Source organism: Balaenoptera musculus, chromosome 20, assembly GCF_009873245.2.
Source record: "Balaenoptera musculus isolate JJ_BM4_2016_0621 chromosome 20, mBalMus1.pri.v3, whole genome shotgun sequence".
In the NCBI taxonomy this organism is placed as follows: domain Eukaryota; kingdom Metazoa; phylum Chordata; class Mammalia; order Artiodactyla; family Balaenopteridae; genus Balaenoptera; species Balaenoptera musculus.
The window spans coordinates 2,843,345-2,868,696 of NC_045804.1; the positions used below are offsets into that span (position 1 = coordinate 2,843,345).

At 45.8% G+C, this 25,352-nt stretch overlaps 1 protein-coding gene across 1 annotated transcript in view; it reads left to right on the forward strand.

Annotated features, from left to right (window-relative positions):
• Nucleotides 1–25,352, forward strand: part of KCNJ16 (potassium inwardly rectifying channel subfamily J member 16) — a 352,993-nt gene that overhangs the window by 131,894 nt on the left and 195,747 nt on the right. The window contains exon 2 of the mRNA XM_036837806.1: nucleotides 7,105–7,245. The gene's annotated coding sequence lies outside the window, so the exon portion shown is untranslated. The remainder of the gene's footprint in view (nucleotides 1–7,104; nucleotides 7,246–25,352) is intronic.

Here is a 25,352-nt window from a genome sequence, read left to right on the forward strand (position 1 = left end):
TCTAAGACCCTTTCTCTCTTCTAGTGGGCCATTTTTTTTTTTGTATCTCAGCTCGTGCATTGGAGAGAGCGATAGGAATAATAAAAGGAGATAAAATTTTGCTCAATTAGATGTCTAAATGTTGTAACTTTTGAGTCCTTGGAGAATAGGGGCAGGGAGAGAGGCTGAATGGGATTTTGAGGACTTCAGTTTCTTTGTTCTTCTCGGTTTTGTCCTGCATGTCAAAGACAATCAAGAATTGGCTGTAAATAAAATTCAGTCTCAAGGAAAGATACCCCACCCCTCCCCCAAGACCCCAGCCCACCTGTTCATGCAGTCATGGAATTTCTCCTTTGCCTAAAATGAGCTATATATAGTCAAATATCTCATAAAGTGGGGGAGGGGATTGTGAAATAACAAGAACACTTAGTTAAAGGCTCTGACTTAAAGAGTAGTGCCCAGATGAGTTTATCCAATTGGGATCGGTTAAGCCTCCCCTGACACCATCCATTAGTAATATTTTCCATGCACTAAGTAAAACAATGGAAACTCCATCACATCTGGTTGAGTCTCCACTACCTATGCAGGCTGTAACAGTTTTTGAAATCTTGATATGAAACAGCACCGTGGCACTCCACGATAGATTGTTAGCAAGCAAAGAAGGCGCACTTGTTCCAAAACAATGAAGAGTTGCTTATTCCTGTTCCCCTTAGATGCCTCCCTCTGGTTCATATTGCTAGATTATTTCATCGTGATCCAAAGGGAATTTGGGGTTATTTTCCTCCCCTCTTTCTTCCCCTATCTTTAGAGCCATCGGCAGCAAGCCTCCAGAAAAACCATCGTATGTGTCTTGTGGGCACCACATTTTCCCACTGAAAAGTTTTGGTTGGCTGGGTGCCTTTCTTTGAAGGTAGAAAAAAGGGCTTTGGAAGACTGATAATTCCAAGAAATATTTGCTGCCTTAAAAGTCTTGTTATCACCTTGCACTTTCTGTAAGTACTTCAGAGATTTACAAAGAGGACGTTGACTATACCTGAATATCCCTAAACCACTTCCTTGATGTTAACATTGAATAAAGATGTTATAAAAATCCCAAAGTACCCATTGCTCTCCGAAGAGAATCAATAAATAAACTTCTAATAGGCTATTGGAGCTATAGCTCAAAGAGGGCAGGGTCCATGCCTACCTTGTTCACTTTTCGCATCTCCAACACTCAGCAAGCCATGGCAAGACCTAAGTTTTCTGAAAACAACTACATTTGCAGGTTTTAGTGTTAATTGAGCCAATGTATATCGTGTTTGCCAATGGGAAAGATACAGGAGTAGGAATAAAAAGTCTAGTGCTAATCCTAAATTAGTGATATTTAACTCTAATAACAACAGCAGCAGTAACAACAACAACAATAATAATAAACATTTACTGGGGAGATACTCTGTACCAGGCTCTGTTCCAATCATTTTACATATAGTAACTCATTTTGTACTCATAATATCGTTGTAGAGTAGGTACTCTTACTGCCAATTCCTGTTTTGAAAAGAGGAAACTGAGGCATGCACAAGTTAACCATCTTGCCCTAGATCACATAGCTAGTAAGTCATGAAGACAAGATTTGAACCCAGAGCCTTTTCTCTTAAATATTATGTCTTGCAACTAAAATAGTTGTGTTTTGCTAGGCAAGTCTCTTGGTACCTTTGTTGCCATTGTTATAAGATAAGCATAATGGTTCTTACCTCAGAGGAGCAGTGGAGATGGGAACCCTCAGATGGGCACGTTTTGGGTGTATTTTCCGTTGTGAAGGTACATGAGATAGTTTACTGTTCTCATCAGATGCCCAAGGACTCAGGGGTCAAGACAGACAGGATTGAGATCTCTTTTTACCACAGTTCAAACTCCCGGAGCGCTGGGGACAAACAATAATCTTCAAAGCAACTGAGGCCACCGTTGCGGCATCAACTCTTGGAACAAAGTAACATATAGTGAGATGTTTCTGTTTGTAGAAAATATCCTTCCAGCTCAGTTTTTATTTTTAGGCTCCATCTAGGCCAGTGATTTTCCATTTCCTTCTTAGAAAGATTTTTTTTTAATGAGCACACACACTCATTCTCACACACATGGGCACACTCCTGTGTACACCCATGTGCATTCACATTCACACACCCACACTCACAGGCACCTACACCCGCAGGTTCCTTTTCACTGTGACTTGTGCCTGCCTGCTTGTTGGTGGCAGACGGTGGTAGAACTTGCTGCCTCTGAAGGCAGGCCCAAGGGTCCCAGGTGGCTAAGGAAAATCCCACAGTTTTATCTTCTGAGAGCTTCGGGTAGAGGAGGAAGACTTTCTTCTTTCTCCCCTCCCCCAACGCTTAGCAAAAGAGAAAAAGAAGAATATTAACTAGTACAGTTTCAACAATCAACAGGGACACACCCTGAAATCAGCTACATTTGAGCATAATCGAGGTGATAGCGTGTAAGGGCAGTACTGATGTTCTTGCCACACTTGGACTGATGAACTTTTATGCACATTTTACTCGTGAATTATTTAGATGATGTGGTACCAGTTTGGAGATATGTGTGTGTGTGTGTGTGTGTGTGTGTGTGTTCTAACCCTCCTTGAACCCCTTAAATTGTGGGTGAGTCTGTCATACAGATAGGTTAAATCACATAATTTACCAAAAGTATTAAATTAGCTTCACATCAAACATTAAGCATGCAGCTAGGGACAGACTGATCCCAGCAATTCCTCTGCGACATGGATTTTAAAGCACACTCTCCACAGTACAGGTATCGTGCCTGACTTCTTTCCCCCTGAAATTAGCAAGCAAGAACACAGGACTTTCTTCTCCATGGGGGCCAGAGGCTTTCAGATTTCTGTGACCTCCATCATGTCTCCTGACTGCCTGTCCATCGGCTTTTCCTGGAATATCTGGCTTTTTTCTTCTCTGGACTGGCTGTCTCATACAGCATGTCCTGAATCAGTTGTGTGTGTGTGTCAGTGAGTTGGACAGAATCTTCACTGTCAAATGATCACATCTTCTTTCTTTGGTACTGAGAAGATCAAAGTTTAGGATGACAGATTTTCCTTTACCAAATAAAATTGATTTCTAATCAAGGCCACACCTTTCCAAAATCCAAGCTTGTGTGTGTGTGTTTGTGCATGTCTGTGTGTGTGTGTGTGTGTGTGTCTGTGTCTGTGTAAGAAGTCATGTGTTGTGAATAGGAATCTGGAGATTAAGGTAAAGGAGACAATTAGTAATTCACTTCCATGGTGGGTGTCCTTTCGTCCTGGTTGACCTTCAAGGCTTTTGCTTCTGCTTTCCAAAGACTTACTTTACCTTTGATGCCAACGAACAGGTCCTCCCAGAACTTACCTTTAACATCAGGTTCTCAGCTGCCCCCAGTGTATTCTGACCACATACAAGCTTAATAAAAATGCAAGCGGTGTTTCTTGGAGTTGGGAGGAACGTGGAGTAGCAAAGAGAGAGTGAGCTCTGGGCTTCGAATCAAGGGTTCTGCCCTGCTTTGCACATCTGTGTTCATATTTGCAAGTCTTACAATGACTGTAATCCTCAGCAAAATCAGAGGATGGGAAACTATGCCCTGACGATCAATTCTAGTTTTACCAACTTGCGAGTCGAAGTTCTCACGCAACATGTCCAGAGCGTGGGGTGTTTGGCTCGCCATCAGCTTTGCTGTGTACGTCTGTGTGTGAGGCAGGTTGACATCTATGAGGCGGAAGTATATGCCCAGACACGAGCAAATGCAGAGTCCGCTGAGATGAGCTAATCAAGCACGCAGCTAGAAACAGGCACGTTGAGTGGGGTTAGCTTTTTGTAAATACACATAATTCAGTCACTTCTCAGTCTTGTTTAGCCATTAATTTCATAATTTTGTTTCTCACGCTCCCAGAAGTGTGTCACGAGGCTCAGGACGCTGGGAAACGTATGTCCTACGGGTTAGACTCACAAATATTTTCTTAAAATTTATTTTATTGATAATTAATTTACAATATAGTGTTAGTTTGTGCTGTACAGCAAACTAATTCGGTTATGCATACATACATTCTTTTTCATATTCTTTTCCATTATGGTTTATCTCAGGATATTGAATATGGTTCCCTGTGCTCTACAGTAGAACTTTGTTGTTTTTCCATCCTGTATATACTAGTTTGCATCTGCTAATCCCAAACTCCCACTCCGTTCCCTCCCCCACCTCCCCTCCCCCTTGGCAACCGCAAGTCTGTTCTCCATGTCTGTGAGTCTGTTTCTGTTTCATGGATAAGTTCATTTGTGTCATATTTTAGATTCCACATATAAGTGATATCATATGATATTTGTCTTTCTCTGACGTACTTCACTTAGTATGATAATCTCTGGTTGCATCCATGTTGCTGCAAATGGCATGATTTCATTCTTTTTTTATGGCTGAGTAGTATTCCATTGTATATATATACCACATCTTCTTTATCCATTCACCTGTCCATGGACATTGAGGTTGTTTCCATGTCTTGGCTGTTGTAAATAGTGCTGCTATGAACACAGGGGTGCATGTATCATTTCAAATTATTAGACTCACAAATATTTACTTAGCACCAATTAAATGAATATCTAAAGTGTGAGAAATTAAATGCTTAAGAAATAAGTGAATAATATAAATACAGGGTCCCTTTCATCTAGTAATAATTTCTTTGAGGTAGGAATATATGAATATTTGAATAGTAATACATGCTAATAATACATGAATACTTGAAGTACAAAATAAGGCAAGAGGGAAGTGACAGTTGGCTGCAAGAGCAGAGGAAAGGGACAAAGGAGGGTTATAAGCAGGTGCCATACAAACCAAAAACACCGTCTTCAGAGAAGGGAGATTTCATCGTGAACCAGAATGACCTGGGAGGGGCAGTGTCTGATCTAGATCTAGACAGCTTGGGGGTTATTTTTTAAAAATTTTCATTGGGGTATAATTGATTTACAATGTTGTGTTAGTTTCAGGTGTACAGCAAAGTGAATCTGTTATATTTACAAATACATATATCCACTCTTTTTTAGATTCTTTTCCCATATAGGCCATTACAGAGTATTGAGTAGAGTTCTCTGTGCTGTACTGTAGGTCCCTATTAGTTATCTGTTTTATATATAGTAGTGTGTATATGTCAATCTCAATCTCCCAATTTATCCCTCCCCCCCTTACCCCCCAGTAACCGTAAGTTTATTTTCTACATGTGTAACTCTGTTTTGGTTTTGTAGGTAGGTTCATTTGTAGGCTTTTTTAGATTCGATGGGGGTATATTTTTTATGTGGGAAGAGAGGAGAGGTGGAATCCGTGAAGGGTGAATGGCATGAGCAATGCATTTGCAGAATCGAATGTTTCAAGGAAGTGAGGAATGGAGGATAATGCTGGAAGGGCAGGCTAGGCTGGCGCTGGGCTCTAGAGAGCTGTGCGTGGTGGGCTTAGTCCTGTGGGTGGCGTGGCACTGTCCACGTCTGGGGTGCAGAGAGTGGCGCTGCACTCCAGGAAATGAAGGGACCGGAGGCCAGTGACTGCAGCAGAGGCTGGAGGAGGTGATAGTTACGGGAACTAGTGGCAGGTGAGCAGACAGAGAGGGATGTGAATATATTTTGAAATTCAAATACACATATGTTATGTCCTATCAGGCCATCAAAACCTAACACACTTTTGCCTTAAGTTTCCAAATACCTCTTCTTTTTTTTTCTTCCTTGATCTTTCCTCCTTTAAAAGATGTAAGTGCATTAGAATAAGGTGAATGTGGAAAAAAGTGAGTGCAGATGCCACAGGTTGAAATCAGGATCAAGAGGATTTCAATTCACAGACGCTTCGTCCTCACTAGGAACCAGGTCAGCTCAAGGGCAGGTGAAGACAAATAGGTGGGAACCTGTGTGTCCAAGAGCAGAAATGAAAAACAAACCTAGGAGGCAATGACCAGCCACCTCAGTTTCATTTTTAACTCTTCTGCCCTGCCTCTTTTGTAAATATGCATTGTCTTTGTTAAAGGAGAATTGCTTTGCTCCTGCTTTAGAAAGTTCTAGAATATAAGCAGAAACTGAAGCTGTTAGACTAGAGGGCCGGATCTCAAGAAGCCAGACTCAGTGGATTCCACCTTTAAGCCATCCTCAAAAGACCAGAATTTCACGTTATAATAGGGAACTAACTGCCCTCTGAGTCAGTGCTACCCAGATTGGCTTGAACCCCAAACTAAAAAGATCATAAAATCCCAATCCCAATTGCAAAGTGACCAGGAAGGATGAGTCCAGCCCCAGTGGTACCTGACTACCCCCCCGATAATAGGGTGACAATAGGAGAGTGAGTTTTGAGCATCCACAATGTTCGGACCATAGTAAATAGCCAATAAGATTTTCACCAGGGTTAGATTTTTTAGACAACTTTTACAAACTTATATTTTATGAAAGACACTGTGTTAATTATCTATCTGTTGTGTCACAAATTATCCCAATATTTAGCTGCTTCAAACAACGAATATTTATTCTTTCACATTTCTGTCTATCAGAAATCCGGGCGTGGCCTTGTTTGGTGCGTCTGGCTCAGAGTTTCTCATGAAAGTGGTGTCGGCAGGGGCTGCGGTCTTCTTCTGGCTTGACTTGGGGATGATCTACTTTCAGACTCGCTTCCGTGGCTGTTGGGATGCTCAGGTCCTCTCCAGCTCTCGGCCAGAGATGTCCATTCCTTGCCACGTGGGCGGCTGTCCGCCTGGCTGCTAGCTTCTCCCAGAGTCGTGAGGTTTCCACCAGAAAGAGGATGAGAGGGAGAGAGACAGCTAGACCGAGGCTGCATTCGTTTTGTTACCTGGCCTCAGAAAAGATGTGCCACCAATTTTTTGCCATATTCAGTTGTTAGATATGAGTCAGTAGGTCCAGCCCAGCCTCAGGGGAAGGGAATTACTCAAGGACCCAAATCCTAGGAGGAGAGCTCATGGGGGGCCTTCGACCACAGACAGGATGAGACGGCTGAGGAAGAAACCCTCTGCACTCCCGCTGTCTCACCAGCGGTCCGTCGACTAGCACCATCTGACCTCTTGAGGGCTTGATAGAAATGTAGCATCTCAGGTCCCATCCCACCCAGACCTACTGAATTCGAGTCTGCATTTCACAGGGTCCAGAGTTTCCTTGTGTGCATCTCAGAGTTGGAAGAATTCTCGCCTGCAGGATCTTCACACATCGAATCTAAACAGAAACCAACTTTAAGCTGATCACCACACGTGAGCATGCTTACCTCGGAGCAGACAGTGACAAGGTAATGAGATTCTGCTTTCTACGTTCTTCAGAGAAAGGCCTGAGCGGCCTAATCCATGGTCTCAAAATGCACACACAGTCACTGTTTAATGGCTTAAAGATGAGGGCTGAACTTTTGTTGGCTATCAGACATAACAATGACCACATGGACGTCTCTGATTCCTGCGTGGCATTTATAGGGAAAACCAGATCCTTTGAACTCAAGAAAAACCCCAAACCCATCATCCAAGCATCTTTCATTCCTGGGGATTATCAGAGTTTTCATTACAGGTTAAATTCTTTGTAACTTTTTCATGTGGAAACTATCCCGTTACCTCCTGTTAGCTCTCCTCCTGCTGAGTACAAATGGAGTGTACATTCTACTTCCTACAGCTGCTTTGGATTTTGTTACATTTTCCAGGTTTGAAAAAAAAAATGTGCTGACAGAACGTGGCTTCATCTACAACTCTCAACTGATTTTAAGAGTATAAACAGAAATATGTTTCCTGATTGTATATACCAGTGAAATCAAAATATTATCCCTACATCCAAAGATTCACTAGCCACTTTATTTTTAGAAACTTGGCACTAAAGAGGAACAGAAAAATATGTTGGGGAAAGGTCATTACAACATAAAGACAGCAAATATGGCTAGACAAAAAGAAAAGAAGCACGCTTTTTGGTTTGCGCTATTTTCAATGAAAGATATTTACTTTTTAAATGGAAAAAAAAAACTTTCCATTCGCATCTGGGCAGAAAGTCAGAATCAAATAGATATAATTGGAAAAGCTTACTAAATGATGGACTTATGTTACATTTTCCCCCCAAATGATCCTTTTTGTTTTATTTTACATAATGGAGAAAAATCCTCTTAGATAAATATATCTGAAAGCACAGCGTTCAAAAGTCACATTTTATTGTAACAAGATGAAGCAAATAAAGACTTAAATCTGAGCCACCAAGAGGTAAACAGTTCTGCTTGGTCTGCGCAGTTACTCTCCATAGGAAGGGCATATCTTCCATTTAGGTGTTCAGGTATGAGGTTGTGAGTCATAAAATCACGAGCAATTTTGGGCTCTCCCAATTGGTAAAAGTCCTCAAGGTGTATTTTGTCAGCCCAACTAGACTGAATACCTGAGGGTCCAGTAGAAAGGGGCTGGGGGGCTGTATGCACTGGGATTTTAGAGGCAGGGGGCTGGGTGGAGGCCAAGCTGTAAGGGCCAGGTTAGGACCTGTTAACTGAGAAAGGGCAGATGAGCCAGTGAGAAGGAATTGCTGGATAGGCTGATCCCGGCCACGGCAGCCCAAGGTCTGAGCTTCAAAGGACGGACAGAGCACCTGGGTTATAACCCAGCAAGTGACACCAGAAAGTCCACTCTGGATGGTGGAGCACAGCAGGGGGCTGTCTGGGTAGGTGGCAGGTGTTGCTGTGGGAAACGGGACCGTATGTGGAGACTTTTATCTCATGTCAGGGAACTGACAAATCCAGGTCATGCAGGAGGCCCCACTGTAAGATTCAAGGTTTGGGCTGGGACCCTCAGTCACAAAAGGCAAATGGGAGTGTTTGATTCAATTAGTACAGACCCAAGGCAGAAGCTCAGCACCATGGCATGAACTAGGAAAGGGGCAGGGAATTTTGTGAGTTGGAAGAACTTTCAGAGAGACCCAGCTTATTATCCCTTTGGCACACGGGGTAGATATTTGATTGATAAAGGAAACTCAGGGTAGGGACTGGGGACTTGGAAAACATAGGAGTCTAGCTGGCCATCCGATTCGGGGCCTGAGAACTGGATTTACTTTGATCGCCTCGCTCACCTCCCTGGAGAAGAGTGGGTGCCTCTGGCCGAGTTGGTAAGGTGGCGTGTGAGCCCATCCGGATCCCTCCAGGCTTGGGCTGGTGACATGAAGGAAGAGGAAGATGACACTGACATCACATCCCTTCACTCCGGTCACTCTCCTTCCTTTAGTAACTTGCCTCCAGTAGTGCGTGTGTTGCCAGGCCAGGGCAATCAGCTGGAGACGTACTTACAGGTTTCTGTTGTTTCATTTTATGTGGTTTCTTATGAGCAAGAGAGAAAGTGCTGATCCTTGTAGCTCTGTAATCAAGAGGACGCCCTTATTAGACCCCATTCTGGTAAATAGGAGCAGTATCTAATTTCCTTTGGAAGCAAGGCTTTCGAAGAGAAAGCGTATACCACCATGAAAGGCAATCTTGCCTGGAACCAATGTGTTTGAGTATTGAACTTTGGGTCACACTGAGTTTTTCCCAGCAGTGATATTCGAATACATAATTACTCTGCTCTTCATGTGGTGTTGGTAGTGCAGAGAGCAAGTGTGTGCTTTGTATTTATTTTCCAGATTTGCCCATTTATTGTTCCCCAAGCCACATGACGGGGCGAGTTTTGTTCCACCGCATTGAAAGATAGCTGCTCTTGGCTTCAGGAACCTTTTTTATGCCTTTCCTTTTATTCCTGTCTGATCTTTTCTCTGGTCCTTTGGTGACTGACTAGGTAACTCCCGATGGACCATCTTGTTCCAATAGCACACCTGCCATCGGGTCGTCTCCCAATCTAGATATTTAACACCTGGTGTGGCTTAGGTACTCACCCATTGGAGTGGACATTGGCCATGTTCCTTGAGCAGAAAACTAAGGGCCCACTGTGGGATCATGGTAAGGTCAAGGCCCCAAAGAACAGAAAGTAGCAGGTGGGGTTCAGGGCAGCAGCTAATTTACCAACTGGTATGGAAGCATTTACATATTTCAGGTATTCATATGCTCCTACCAGCGCATACTGTTGGATTATCGGGATTGATACCGAGTGATCAAGATGGCGGAACAGTAGGACACGAAGCTCACCTCCTCCCACAAGTACATCAAAACTACATCTGCATGTGGCATGATTCTCACAGAACATCTACTGAATGCTGGCAGGAGACCTCAGACTTCGGCAAAGGGATTGATACTTATTTGGGGGAACACCGTTACAGAAACATTATGTTTTAAATTACAAACTCTGATAACTAACAGCTCCTTGGGAGAAGAAGGAAAGTAGGTAGGAGGTCAGCTCATGTAAGTCATGGTTAAGAGTTGGGATTTGAATTTGTGCATGATAGGAAGCCACTGGATAATTAGGATCTGAATTATGTTTGAAGAATATCACTCTGGCTGACATGTGGGAGACATAAGTAGAAACATGGAGGCCAGTTGGGTTTTTTTGTTATATTATATATTTTTTGAGAGCAGGTAAGAGGTGATTCGGTGAGGTTATTGGGGCCCAGAAAGCTTGCATGGCGGGTTCCAATTCATACTGTACAAGCTCGGTCCCAGTTTCCACGGGTCTTGACGCCTTGGTCAGTGTTGGCTGCGTGTAAGTTTAGTGAATGTGGTGCATTCTCGCAGAAGACCTGCTACTTCCCCAAGCCTTACTTCTTCTGTCCTCTCACAGTTGTCCCTTAGAACTGGGAAAATTTTAACATTGGCTGATTGGTCACAAAATTGAAAGGGCGTGTAAATACCATGGTGCTTAAAAGAATAAACCCAGGTCTCATATCATTCAGGCTCCAAAGTAACGCCTTCATCTATTTTTAAGAAAACTGTGAGTCATTGATGAGAAGATTTTAAAACAAAGTGTGGATGGAGCCACCCAGAGGAAACAGAGAATGGGGATGAAACAGTTTTTCTTCCAAAAGGCATGCAGGCCAGACAGGCAAATGGCAGCTCCTGAGTTTACACGGGTTGCAGCTAGGTTCTGAAATCTGCTACACCAGGAGGTCCATCCTTTCGTTGTGTAAGGTTCGGCAGTTACTCTGAATTGTGATTACGCTGAATTGTGATATTTTATTAATTGTGATAATTACGCTGAATTGTGATATTTACCTTGCTCTGGGTATGCGCCTTTTATCTGTTAATGCCTAACACCTGAGGGGATTTGATGCGTGTTATGGGCCCTCCATAGTCACGTGTCACACAGTGACTGCCCGTAAGCCGCCTGTACCCCTCAGGTTGGTTTGGCCTGCAAAGTGTTTCAGAAATTTTGAGTAAGCCATTGTGTTCATTTTCTATCACCATCTGACAAATTACTGTACACGTAGAAGCTTAAGGCAATGCAGATGTGTCATCTCACAGTTTCCAGGGGTCAGGGGTCCAGGTGTGGCTTAGCGGGGTCCTCTGCCTACAGTCTCGTCAGGCTGCAGTCACGGAGTCGGCCAGTCATCCAGAGGCTTCAGTGGGGAAGAAACCATTTCCAAGCTCATTCAGGCTGCTGGCAGAGTTCCTTTCTGTACGACCTAGAGCCCAGGTTCCTGAGCTCCCGGCTCCGTGGGCGTCTCCAGCACGGCCACCTCCCTCGTTAAGCCCACAAGGCGCGTCTCATCTCAGAGAGAGAGCAGCCCATGTTCCAGGGCTCTTCACCCGAGTAAACCAGGCCCACCCTCATCACCCACTTTTCAGTTAACTCAAAATCAACTGGTTTGGGACTTGGATTACATCTGAAAAATAGCATCACCTTTGTTCTACCCTACTGGGTAGAAGTGAGTCACGGGTTCCATCCACAGGCACGGAGGGGAATCACACAAAGCCGTGAACGCAAGGCAGCGGGAACTGTGGAGGTTTACCGGCGGGGTCAGCTGCTCACATGTACACGTTGGCAGAAGTGGACATAAGAATCTACATTTTTGGTTTCTTTTGAAAAAAAAAAAAAATCAAACTATCTAGTAACACTGGAGCCACACTCCCACCTGGCAACAGCCAGCAGGAGTGGACAGTTCATAGCCGCTTTCACTCAGACATGCCTGCCTGAGCTTCATCTTGTTCCGTTTTCTACCCCTGTCTGTTTTCTTTTTTTTTTTTTTTTTTTAATTAATTAATTAATTTATTTATTTTTGGCTGTGTTGGGTCTTCGTTTCTGTGCGAGGGCTTTCTCTAGTTGCGGCAAGTGGGGGCCACTGTTCATCACGGTGCGCAGGCCTCTCACTGTCGCAGCCTCTCTTGTTGCAGAGCATAGGCTCCAGACGCGCAGGCTCAGTAGTTGTGGCTCACGGGCCTAGTTGTTCTGCAGCATGTGGGATCTTCCCAGACCAGGGCTCGAACCCATGTCCCCTGCATTGGCAGGCAGATTCTCAACCACTGGGCCACCAGGGAAGCCCCCTGTCTGTTTTCTTTACTCACCCGTGCTACCTGCTTCACCCTGTGACCACTGATGGTTACCGGTCCTACGGTAAACCTTCGCTAAAGTTAATTCAGCATAACTCTTTTATTTATATTTGTGTTGCTTCTGCCTGTGTTTTTGGGAAGTCATAATAGTATTCCAGATGAAAGAGATATTGGAGATTACTTAACTTCTTTTACAGAAAAGGGGTAAAAAATGTCTAAAAAGGCTCTTTGGGAGGGCAAAAACGAAGAAGCTAAAAAAGGCTAAGAAACACAGTTTTAGGAGGAGAAGAACAGGCTGGCTTCGTGATTTGCTGGGCCCAGCACGAGACCGAAACATGGGGCCCCTGTTCAAAGAGTATGAAGAATTTCGAGATAGTGGCCATGGAGCATTAAGCCAGGGACGGGGCCCTGCCCAGCCGGGGACGTGGTGCAGCGACCCAGCTCACGTGCTGCGGAAGGCAGCCCTGGACGGGAGCATCTGGTGGCAGCCCCTGTGACTGTTCTGAGAGCTGTCACAGGGGATCTCATGCTTTTTCATCCCCTGCGCCCAGTGCCACATAATCAGGGTGACAGTAATCCATAGACTGGGGGAGGTTTGCTGAGTGGAGCCCATGCTTCATAATTAGAAGCAAACTCTGCTAACGTCTGGCTAAAAAAAAAAAAAAAAAGAAAATGAAAGAGGTAGAGAAACTCAATGAGTGTGTCGGTAGTTTTGATTCCTCCATTCCGTCTATTAATTTGGCTTCATTGTTATCCTTCCCTAAAACATGCAAGTTTTTTTTTTTTTTGAAATTTCATTTCCGATCCTTTGAGATGAATGTGGGTAAAGTGAGGGAAAAAAATAATTTCTGGAGGAAAATGAAGAAATCAGCTTCCTCCGTATGTGCCTCTGGCCCCCCGCCCCCGAGCTTCTGGTGCTGCCTGAGCTGGGGATTTGGGAGAGGAAATGACCCCAGGGTGCTCCAGGGCTGACGCAGAAGCCCGGTCCACACGGCCCAGTGGTGCGGATGGTGAACTCAGTGCCTTCCCCTCTCATGCCAGCTCCCAAAATAACCCAGTGGGAACAGCCCAGCCGCTTCTCCCTCAAGGCCTGCAAATCAAAGCCCCGATTAGGTCCAAGGCTGGGAAACATGGCTGCAGAGCTGCTCGGGGCACTCCAATGCCAAGGGCGTGGAAGCCTTCCTGCTCCCCCTGGGGTTGGGATGGAACACGAGGCCAACTTCACTCCAGGCACCTCCGCCCTCTCTCCGTGTCCTTGAACTTGCTGGGGAGCAGCGGCCGCCGTAAGGCCGGGATTCCGTTAAGTCCAGCAACGAGCACGGTCCAACCAACACATGCGAGGCGACCAACCAAGGAAAGCCCGGCCTGTGCTGGGGATGCCTCGCTCCCGGGGAAAGTCACTCCCACCGGCCCTGCCCGACGCTCATTGAAATCAGGCCACGGAAGAAGCTGCTTCTGCGTTTCTGATGGGGCAATAGAGCAGCCACTAGTTATCACTGCGGATGTCACCTTACAGGTTGGATTAAAAGAATATGAAGTAGTCTTTGCCCCAGAACTAGAGACTTTTCATTTGGATGGCAGAGAGGGGACGAGACAGAGCGGAACGGGGAGGGGAGGTGCTGAAGTGAGACAGCCCGATGGCCGACCTGGCCTCCACCTGTGTTTATAATTGTATTGAGACTTTATTTATGCCGCGTGTTCATTTACGCATTCTCTAAGGCTGCTCTCATGCTACCGTGGCGGAGCTGAGTATTTGAGACAGAGACTGTGTGGCCTGCGAAGCCTGAAATACTAACCTGCCTGGCTCTTTACAGGGAAAGCACGCCAACACCCGCCCTGTGGTCGTGACCGCGTGTGCAGCGCCCGCCGTGCTTGTGTAGGTCACGTGGAGGTCTCGGCGGCAGTAGTTCAGAGTGGTCACCGTTCTCCCCGCTTGACGGATGGGGGGAGAGAGGTGAAGTGGCTGGGCCCACGCGGATCATAAACGACAGGGCCGGGTGTGAACCCACATCTGTCTGGTTCCGTGGACGTCTTTCTAGCGCCCTGCGCTGCCCCGTGGCTAACTTCCCATCGGCATGTCGGTTTGAATCGCTGGTAGAAAAGTCAAGCATCTTCAGGGGCCGAGCAGGTAGGATCTGAAGGGCGCAGATTTCAGGAAGAGGGAGTGGTGTGTGTGGCCGAGCTGGAGAGGACCAACCCGGCCTCAAGGCACTCAGACATGACTTGTTTTTCTAAACCTTCGAGGGCCAAGCAAAACATGGCAGCGAGCCTTATTAGGCCAGCGGGTCCCTGGTTTGTGACCTTTGGACAGAGCCTCCGTCAGGTTGGGCAAGAAGAATCATGATACGCTCAGAATGGAAACCAGAGAGGCTGTTTGTCTCTCCCTCTGCTCCGGTTCACTTCCTTGGGAACATCCCAGACGGCTCTATGGAGAATTATGGGCCTGTAGGCCAGGCGGGCCTGCTTTTCCATCCTGACTCTGTCAGCACATTGACGTCTATGAGCTTCAGATCTTTTTTCTTTAAAACGGGGAGGGACATCCCTGGTGGTCCGGCGGTTAAGACTCCGCGCTTCCAACGCAGGGGGCGGGCGCGGGTTCGATCCCTGGTCGGGGAGCTGAGGTCCCGCATGCCGCGCGGTGCGGCCAAAACCCAACCAACCAACCAGCCAACCCTGGGGTTGATTTATTTCACGTGTATTGCTGCGTGGCACGTGCCAGGCCCTGTGTGAGTCTCGGCCTACCCCAGGGCACGGCAGCTGCATGCTTGCCTGGGCTCAGTCCCCTCTTTCTTACCCCCGTGCAGACGCACCCTGCTGGCTCTGTAAGTCAGTAGCCATTCAGGAGCTGCTGACCTGCCGCCTCTATCAGGACACCTCGTCCAAGCCGCCGCCCTTGCTTGCCCGTGCTATGCCAGTAGCCTCCTGACCACTCTCTTGGGGCCTTAGAGTCCCGTCTCAACCCAGAGACTCGAGGGAGGCTGTTAATACCTAAGTCAGATCATGACATTCTCCGTGGCTTCTCGTCTTAGAGTAGAAGCCAGAGTTCTCACAGCGATGCTCGAGCTGCCCGTGGTCTCCCTGCCACCTTCTCCCGTAGCCCTGTGACTCCACCCTGTACCCTGGCCTGTTGACCTTCCTTTGGCCACAGCCGCCCCCCACCCCTTCCTCAAGCACATGGGGTGAGCTCCTGCCCCAGGACCTTGGCACGTGTTTCTTCTGCCTGGAACGCAGGTGACTCCCTCCTTCCTTCATGTCCTGCTGCATCTTCTCACGGGAGGCCGTCCCTGAGCACGGAAGCCAAACGACAGCCCGCCCTCCACCGCTCTTCTTCCCTCCTTATCTTTCTGCCTCGGATTTATCGTCACCGCATCTTATATAATGGACTTACTTGCATCATTTATTGGTCACAGTTGCCTCTCTAGCATGAAGTCCTCTACCCACAGTACAAGTGCAGTACTTGTGAGTTCCTTTTCTTCTTTCTTCCCCCTTTCTCGTCAGAAATAAACTGCCCTTGTTCCCACAATTGTATTTAGTCTGGTACGATTAAAGCAGGGTTATTTAGATTTCGAAGATCTGTAGCCATCGATGGGAAGTTGGCTCCCGACTGGAAACCAGTGATTATGGCGGTGGGCCCTCCGGGTCATAGCCTCAGAGTCTCGGCATCCCTGGGGCTCCTTAGAGAGTCGAATTCCTGGTCCCCAGCCCAAATGGGCTGAGTCGGAAATCCCGGGGAAGGACCCAACAGTGATCAGACAAGCCTATGAGATGACTGTGATGTGAGAGCAAATTTGAGCCACTGCCATGCTAGGATTGGTTTATAAAACAGTTACAGGACAAAAAGGCAGAATGAGGTCATGGAAAACCCCCGTGGGATGAGATTCGGGACACTTCTGCCACTGGGGGATCCTGGAGGCATCACTTCTCAGGCCCGGAGCTTGGGTTCCCTGGCTTCTGGGTCAGGACATGACAGTGTCTTTGGATATCCAGTGAGTCTGTTTTGACCTTGCTTCTTTCTTCGGACTCTAGGACCATCTCCCAACAACTTACATGTCAATGCCACCTCCTTTACTTTATGTTCCTAGATCCCAAAGACATGTGGCTCTGATTTGGATGCCCCTTGTCTCCAAACATTTCATTCCCAGCAAAAAAAAAAAAAAAAAAAGAAGTACCCAATATCTGTTTTATTTATTTATATATTATATACATGTGATACTATGTGAACATTTTTTAATACATTATAAATCACACACAGAATGGAAACGCAAGCTGAGATCAATAACAAAATAGCGGTTCTAACATTTTTTTCCCACACCCCTTAAAGATCAACTTCCCCAACACACAGGTGGATTCACTGCACAGAAACCACTTGTCTGGAGAACTCAAGGCTGACTTCTCCCCAGCTCTGTCCTAAACAGTGACCTTTTTCCAGCAAAGTACTCATATTCTTTGAGAGTTGAGCTTAGTTACTAAAAACCACTGCTCAGGTAAATTCGTAGGAAACCAAGGTCCTCCTTTTATCGAGCACTTACTACCCTTCAGCCACAGTGCCAGATGCTTTTCAGATTCGTACGTCTCATTTATTATTTACATGAAGTGGGGATAATTGTTGCATTTCACAGGTGGGGAAACTGAAACACAGCCTGGTGAAGTGACCTGCTCACGTTGACTCTGAGGGAGAGAAGTGGAGCTAGGACACCAGAAGAAGAAGTTCCTGCTACAAGATGCAGATGGATATTTGCCCTTAAAGAGTAGTTCTTTAGCACAGTGGAAGTGTATTACTTTCTAGTTGTAGATTTCCAATGAGATTTTTGGTGAGGCGCTGACAGCGCCATCCAATGAATAAACCTGAATTGTTTCTATTCTACAGAGAAATAGGGCTGACGTTGAGGAAGGGGGTATGGTTTTCTTTTTAAAAAAATTTTTTTAATTAATTAATTAATTTATTTTTATTTATTTATGGCTGTGTTGGGTTTTCGTTTCTGTGCGAGAGCTTTCTCTAGTTGCGGCGAGCCGGGGCCACTCTTCATCGCGGTGCGCGGGCCTCTCACTATCGCGGCCTCTCTTGTTGCGGAGCACAGGCTCCAGACGTGCAGGCTCAGTAGTTGTGGCTCACGGGCCTAGTTGCTCCGCGGCATGTGGGATCTTCCCAGACCAGGGCTCGAACCCGTGTCCCCTGCATTGGCAGGCAGATTCTCAACCACTGCGCCACCAGGGAAGCCCCGGGGGTATGGTTTTCTATGTGGGCTCTGGCCTGCGTCCGTGGCACTGCCCCACCTAGCTGGTTGACGGGATGGATTTTCAGTGGAGAGTCAGACCCCGTGCTTCAGAACGGACACAGGTAATTAGTACCACGATGGTAGCTGGAAAGAGAGAGATGCGTCTGGAAACAGCCTCAAAGTGTTCACATCACATTGAACACTGTCACCGATGTCCCTTACGGAGCAGCTGCCGAGCTGAAAGCATGCTTGCTTTTCATCATAACTGATTTTCTCCACCGTGAGCGGGTCCCCAAGCTTGCTTGCACTTTATCAGACACACATGCAGTTGACATACGATATGGAAACGCTCTCATCCGCGTCTGTTTATTTGCTGCATCAACTGACAGAATGTGGTTGCTTTTGAAGTCTCCGAAGAGCTGAAAAAAAAATCTCGGAAATCTGACTTTATGAAGTTAGGTTTTCCACCACCAAGACGTATCTTCATGTTAGGTTTGTTTACAAGGAGTTGCTGTTTCCACTTGCTAGAGCAGCTCTTAAACATTAAAAAAAAAAAAAAAAAAAAGTTGTTTTTTCCAACCGCCAAGTGGATCTAAACATGAAGTGTTTCTGCAGTTGGTGTTGCAGCTCCTGGGCTGCTGTGAACTTCTGCTGGGATGAGATGGAAGGTTTCTCCTTCCACTCGGCCACCCGTCATGTGGGAGCGTAATATTTGGAAGAATTTTTTTTTAAATGGCTCATTGTGCGACATTTATAATTCATTCACATCAGCGCGGGACACTGTTGACACAAAGCTCCGTTGTGCTGTTGGCTGCTCCCTTGCTGCCGCATCCCTCCAAGCCCGGCTCCAGGCCTGATCAAGTGGCTCCTACAGAGCACGGCACACAGGGCCGCCCCCTCCGAGGGGAAGGGCAGGCACAGGAGAAGCGGAGGGATGCTTCCACGGGTCTGCTCGAAAGGAGAAAGGATCGGACACGGTCTCCCAGCCTCAGAACTGAAGCACCTGGAAAGTTAGATGGATCTCCCCTCTCCCCCTGAAGGGAGAAGACATGAAGTGCGCTGCGGTTCTGTATGAAAATGTACGTTTCACACTTTCTTAGGATTGCCGTTACCAGATAGTCTCAAAGACTTGCTCACCTTTTCTTCCCTCCAAACCAGCTCCAGACCATGAATCAGGAATCCCAGGAAGCATCCTGAATAAAGGGACCTTTGCAGAACAGAACCCCCCTCTCCCTTAGGCTAAATACCTTCTGTTGGACTCTGTTATTTCAGTGGACGGTAAGGATGGAACCCCAGGGAGCGAGAAAAATTTTCTGTCACTTCCTGCCTGTCCCTGCCCTGCACCACACACACACACACACACACACACACACACACACATACGCGCTCACCTACAGTCATAAATACTCTTCCCTTTTGTCAGCTTTCAGCCATACTCTTTCCCAAATTCACAGCCAGCTCCTGCTGGCAAAAGTACAGTGAGAAATAGTCCCACATCACTGTCAACGAAAAAGAAATTTCCTCAAAATTCCATTGCTGTTCTGTCTTGAGTTTTAAATTCTGCTTAGCTCTGGGCATTTAGGAGAGAGAGAGAGAGAGAGAAAGAGGGAGAGAGGGAGGATAAATGAATCAATGACTTTATGAATATTTCCTGTCGGATTCTCTGAAATCAAGGTTAGTATTCCAGCAGTAGAGACAGAATAAAGTAAAAATTAAGCTGTGTGTCTATACCATGAGATTAACCTGGATTTTCATGACTTCTTTTCCTCCCCACCCTTTTAAAAAGCTGGTGACAAAGCAATGAGAAAAAAAAACCAAGTGCAGGGCAGATGCTATCAGGTGTTTTGATTGTTGGAATGTCACCTTGCCAGTAAGATACCAGCCCCACAGGCATGTGGTTTTCTGGCTCAGCTGAACCGTGACTTAGAAATGGAGAAACGGAGGTCCATGGATTTCTGAGTCCCTGCGAACCCACCTTCCTCCCCAGCATGCTATTGCCAGCGTATTCCTTGTTCAGCCTTCATCCCACGAGGGATATAAATTTAGAAAAGAAACCTGTAGGTAATTAACAGTCTAGCGTGTCTGTCATTCCTTTGATAAAATGTGTTGGGTGTGGTTTCTCGACATGCAGTTGATAAAATGCACTGGTGGTGTTCCATTTCATTTGACTTTCCATTAGTTTTTTTTTTTTTTCTTTCCCCAACGAGAACGTCTTAATGGCCAGCTTCTGTTTTCAATCATGGGGGCCATTTCTATGGATTTATTTATTTATTTATTTATTTTACATTTTCCAATAAGAAACATATTCTGATCCTTTAAAGGTTGGGGGTAAAGTATGAAAGGGTGGGTGATACTCAGAAGAGGAGCTTCTCTGCTGGCTTAAATTAGCAAGTGTATATGCGTGTGGGTGGGCGGGCACGTGTGCACGTGAGGGCCTTTTTGAGGTCTTCATTGAGTCCCGACTCAGGGACAGAGATCCTGCCACATGCCTTATTTCTTTAGTGTCTTCACAGCTTTAATAACTTATGCCTGGGGCAAGAGCACCTCACTTCATTTATCTATTTGGCTCCAATTTCATACTAGTTAAAAACGCAGAAAATGCTGGGGGCCTTTGAACATGGAATTGCAACTTGCATAACCAAATAAGTCTGTGTGATTAGGTTTTATATAGGACGGAGCTGGCGAGCATGCAGATGGAAGGAGCGCGGGAGTGATTTCCAGCTCACAGCTTTGAAAAGCTGAGTCATCTGGATAAATCACCCAGCTTTTTAACTCACAGAAGCCTCAGCAAGTAAATATGTGCAATGGCCACTCTCTGTGAAGAGTCGCCAGAGAGAAGGCTGTTCTCACAGCCCCTGTTTGCTCTCCAAAGGAGCCCACGCAGGCAGCCTCGGCTGGCTGGGGCAGGAGGACAGGGCTGCAGGTGTACATTACTGTGTCGGTGTACCTGGATTTGAACTTGAGATGCTGTCCCGGCTCTGCATCGTCTTCCTCACTTTCCTCCTATCCAATAAGGATCCAGAACTTTGGCCTGCGTCTCATGCGCTCTGGCCAGTTTTTAGATTTCTCAGCCTAAGGCTTTTGACTGTCATCCATGAGCTGTCTCCCTAAGTTCTGGTTCTTGGTTGCCTCTTGAGCCTTGCATACCATCTAAGGCCGGTTGCCTGAGCGGTGGGTTTAGTGCCCCATCTGTGATACCTGTCCTGTGGGCTGCTGTAGCCCTGTGTGATGCGCCTCTTGGTCTGCCCTCTCCCAGGCTCTCCACACCCTGTGAGAATCCCGTTCCTTCACTCGGAGACATGAAAGTGAGATTTGCCTTTCAGTATAAGCCAGAAGGGAACTGGCTTATACTGAAAGGCAAATCTCACTTTCATCAGTCTTGAAACTGGAACCAGAGCTCTGGTCTGTTCCTCTTGAGCCGTTACTTCGATTAGAGACTCCCATTTACGTGTGGCATCTTGGTCCACAGTTGCTGCCACTGTGGTCTGGGTCACAGACCTCCACTCGCAGCTGCTGACACTGGGCACATGGTCCTGGGAGGCAGACCCCTTGAGCTGCTCACTCGACAGCTGTCGCTACCACCCCTGCTTCTTGTTTGCAAACAGCACCCTGTATTTTACTGCCACCCAGGTGGTAAGCCAAGTCCCAGGGGGTGAGTCATCGTTTTGTCAGCCAGTCAGAGTCATCTGAATCCTTTTTGCTCCCTGTTTATTTTCTAAGCCTCCCTTGCAGCCTTACAGCCATGGGGCATTGTTATCATATAAGGGAAAATCTGCTGGGAGTATTTAGAAAGTGCTTCGCTGGCAGTAAGAGAAGCAGATTTGTGTGGGGACCTTGCTCGTACGAAAGGATGTGGAGAGGACCCAAGTGCCACGATATGGAAGTGGATTCCAGAGCCCAGCTGCCTCGTCTGAATTCTGGCATCCACTGCCAGCTCTCTTGCTGCTAGCTAAGTTAATTTGTCTCTTCGTGCCTCAGTTTTCCCATCTATGAAATGGGAGTGATAGTAATAGCATCTATTTAATAAGGTCGTTAAGAGAATTAAATTTAATAGTTATTAAGTACTTATAATAGTGCCTGGTACACAGTCAAGTTCTGAAAGTTAAACATATGAACACAGGCATTTTTCAAGGTGAATTCGATTTAATAAACACTAAACGTAGCATTTTTCTTCCATGAAACCGACAATGATAGAAAACGAACAATGAGGTTCAGCATTGGCTAGGCTGTGAGGAGATGGCTACTCTGCTTCCGTGCTTTGGAGTGGGTAAGTTATATACCTTCTGAACCCGAGATTTCTTTTCCAGAAATAAGGATGGGCAAGGAGACTAGTAACAGTAACGATGCATCTTTTTGACATGAAAAGTGTTCAGGGTTCGTGAGGAAATCAGGTAACAGAATATCTTTGATACAACCGCAACATTTATAAAAGAAATTTGTATTCAGTGTATAAAAGTGCATCGAAAATACCAGGGGAAAGAGATATAAAGTATTGGAGAACTAGATGATTTAAAACATTTTCCTTTCTGTTTACTTAAATTTTCTAACTTTTCTACAATAGTCTTGGGCCGCTGGTGTAAGAAACAAAGTTCCTGTATTATGATTCCATTTTTGTAAAACAAATACAGTGGCCTCTAGCAATAAACAACAAAACCTAGATATTTGTGCATATAAAACTATCTGGAAAGACATGCACCAAGATGTGAGGAGTTGGCATCTCTGCATTAATGGAATTACAGTTTATTTTATTTTGTTTTCATTTTTAATATTTATACTTCCAGATTTTACTGCAATCATTATGTAACATTTTGGTGTTTGCAAAATGAAAAAAGAGCTAAGCAGCATGTCCTTTTTGTTCTAATGGTCCTACTGATTTGGTTCCTCTGTAGATGGCCGAGTTGGAAAATTCTATATGTGCCAGATATTTGAGCTAATAAGGATTCTGCGAGAATCCTCCTTCCCCCTTACCCCCCAACCCCACACGTTAGTCTGAAGATATTTATATTTTCTGCCCAGTACCTTTCCCAAGTCATTCTGTGTTGCTGATATTTTGTTAGATTAATAGTTCCCAAGTGACGTGAATATGCTGATTTTATGGCAGACCTCCAGAAAGGGCTTTTTACAAATAAAAATGGCTATGATGAATTACGTTTCTTGAGATCCTGATAATTCTATTTAGAGGTTTCTGTAGGTGCTCAGGCCTTTATGAAAGGTGCCTTCAGATTACTCTAAAATCCTTGCACTCTATGTCTCTTTCCTGCCTTGAGAACAGAGTCAGGGTTAATCTGGGGGTAGGGACTTTTGCCCTGTCTTGCGGTTTGTGAATTCCTTGGCCCACCTGTGAATGTAAAGCATTCTCTTCTGATTCAAGTTCATCTGTCAGTCCAGGAAAATGCTTTTCCTTTTCAGAGGACCTGGATTGATTGGTTGGAAGTATAATTTAGTTCCTGTGTTTGTACTGGATCAGAGATCAGAAAGCCGTTTCAGACTGCGCTGGCTGGCGGGCTTTATTTTAGTGGTGAAGTTCAGAAGTGCAGCAATAGACAGGAAAATCAGAGCTGCTTATACAGTCTCTTTTCTTTCTTTTCCTGAAGTGTTTTAAAGAGGAAGACTGGTTCCCCCAAACTTCTAGAGTTGGCAGTAGTACTGTGGCGTGCTGTCAATTCTTATTTGTTTCCCGATTCTTCTGTCAGTTGGAAGAGAAAAGACAGCTGGCGGGAGGGAGTGTAAGCGGAAAGGATCTTCCTCTGGGTATCGACTTTGGAGCAGACACAGCTCTATACCTCGTACATGTATTATCTCACTCAACCCTCTTATTTTTCAGAAAAAAAAAAAAATGATGCCGTTAGAGACACGCCGATAAGCGGCAGAAGTGGGTTCAAATGCCACAGCTTGCCTTCTTTGAACTGGGGGTGTTTGCACAGCGCCGTGTGTAGAAATGAGCCTGTGGCTTCCGGGATCTAGGTGAATCATTCGCCACCTCCGACTTTTCAGCATCCTGTCTGTAGATCAAGGATGACATGATGATGAGGAGGAGGGGGAATTGTGATGGGGATGATGCTTCTTACCACAGTGTTACCATGGTGACTGCAAGGTTTACCGTGAGTGGAACCTGCAGGCATTGGATTGCTAGTGCGCTACCCCTTCTCTCCTTCCTCCTGGCCGCAGTTGCCCCGGGGAGGAGCAGAGTGTCCGCGTCAGCTGCATATTTCTCTGCAAACTGACATGAGAAAATGCGGTTCTCATTCCATCCCAATGGATGTTATGATCTGTGCATCCCCCAGGGCCAAGCACAGATACAACTGTAAGTTTACATCTTTATCCACAAACTTCATCATGACTCTGGTGACTGTGAAACACATCCTGATGACAGTGGCACTGAGAACCCTTGCCAGATTCTGAAAGTATTTGCTTAAAACAGCTGCCGCCCAAGTGGCCCTTGGATCTGTCGGTTCAGAGAGCCCCTGACCGGCAATCCACATCATAACCAGACCAGGATCAAGAGGAAAGACACGGTTTGGTCGCAGCGCAAAGTCCCAGGCAGCAGAGGAAATCGTCCTCTTCCTGAAGCGGCTTCGTTTCCCTCTTCCTCTTCTTCATTTCTCGGTGGTACGTGGAGCCTGAGGTTTAGAGCAGTGGGGCAGCTTTACCGGGCACGCGCCAATGCTTTTATTATTATTTTTCCGTTGTTATATGTTGGTCTTATATGCTATATGTCTAAAACTCTATAAGACCCTTCTGAGTTTTCCGAAGTCTTTTCTAGAGAATTGGCTTGGGATGGGGAGAGGGGTGAGGGCTGGGTGTTCAGAGAGGAAGGGGGGGGAAGCAGGTGGGCATGGAATCAGATGGGCAGCGTCGTTTGCACTCATCTCTGTGGTCACTTTTTTTTTTTTTTTTTTAAGATTTTTGGATGTAGACCGTTTTTTAAAGTCTTTATTGAATTTGTTACAATATTGCTTCTGTTTTATGTTTTGGTTTTGTGGCCCGGAGGCATGTGGGATCTTAGCTCCCCGACCAGGGATGGAACCCGCACCCCCTACACTAGAAGGGGAAGTCTGTACCACTGGACCGCCAGGGAAGTCCCTCCTTGGTCACTTTTAAAACCACCTTTACTGCACATAGATGCCCAGAGTGGGTGGCAGGCGTGTAAGGAAAGGATGGAGAGAAGTAAATGCTCACTTATTATACTGTTGCTCTGGTGCCAGGTACAATGTTAGATGTTTCCCTTTGCTTTACATCATCTACTTTTTCACTATCACATGTAAGTTGGATACTTTATCTATTTTTACTGGAAATAGGTTCAGAGACAAAATGATTTGCCCAAACTCCAACCGTATCAAAGGCAGAGCCCTGAGTAGTATCTTTGTCTCTCAGTCCAAAGCTCAGGTTAGAACAAATGAAAACAAATAAAATTCGTAGAGCAATGTACAGCTTCTTCAAAGGCTACGGGCATACCAACCCCAAAGATATTCACAAAACATGACTTAAAAAACAGCACATAAAACAAGTGCATTTGTAAAGTTATTTGAAAATAACTGGGGGAATGGACAGCTTGTATTATGATAGGTGGTCTCTTAAATTTTTACTTTTGTAAGTTCTTTTTTTTTATATTATTTATTTTGGCTGTGCTGGGTCTTAGTCTCAGGCCCCCTGTATTGGGAGCACAGGGTCTTACCCACTGAGCCACCAGGGAAGTCCCTTACTTTTGTAAGTTCTTTGAACCATGTAGGGTAACGTGAAATAATGTTTGAGTGCTGCCAT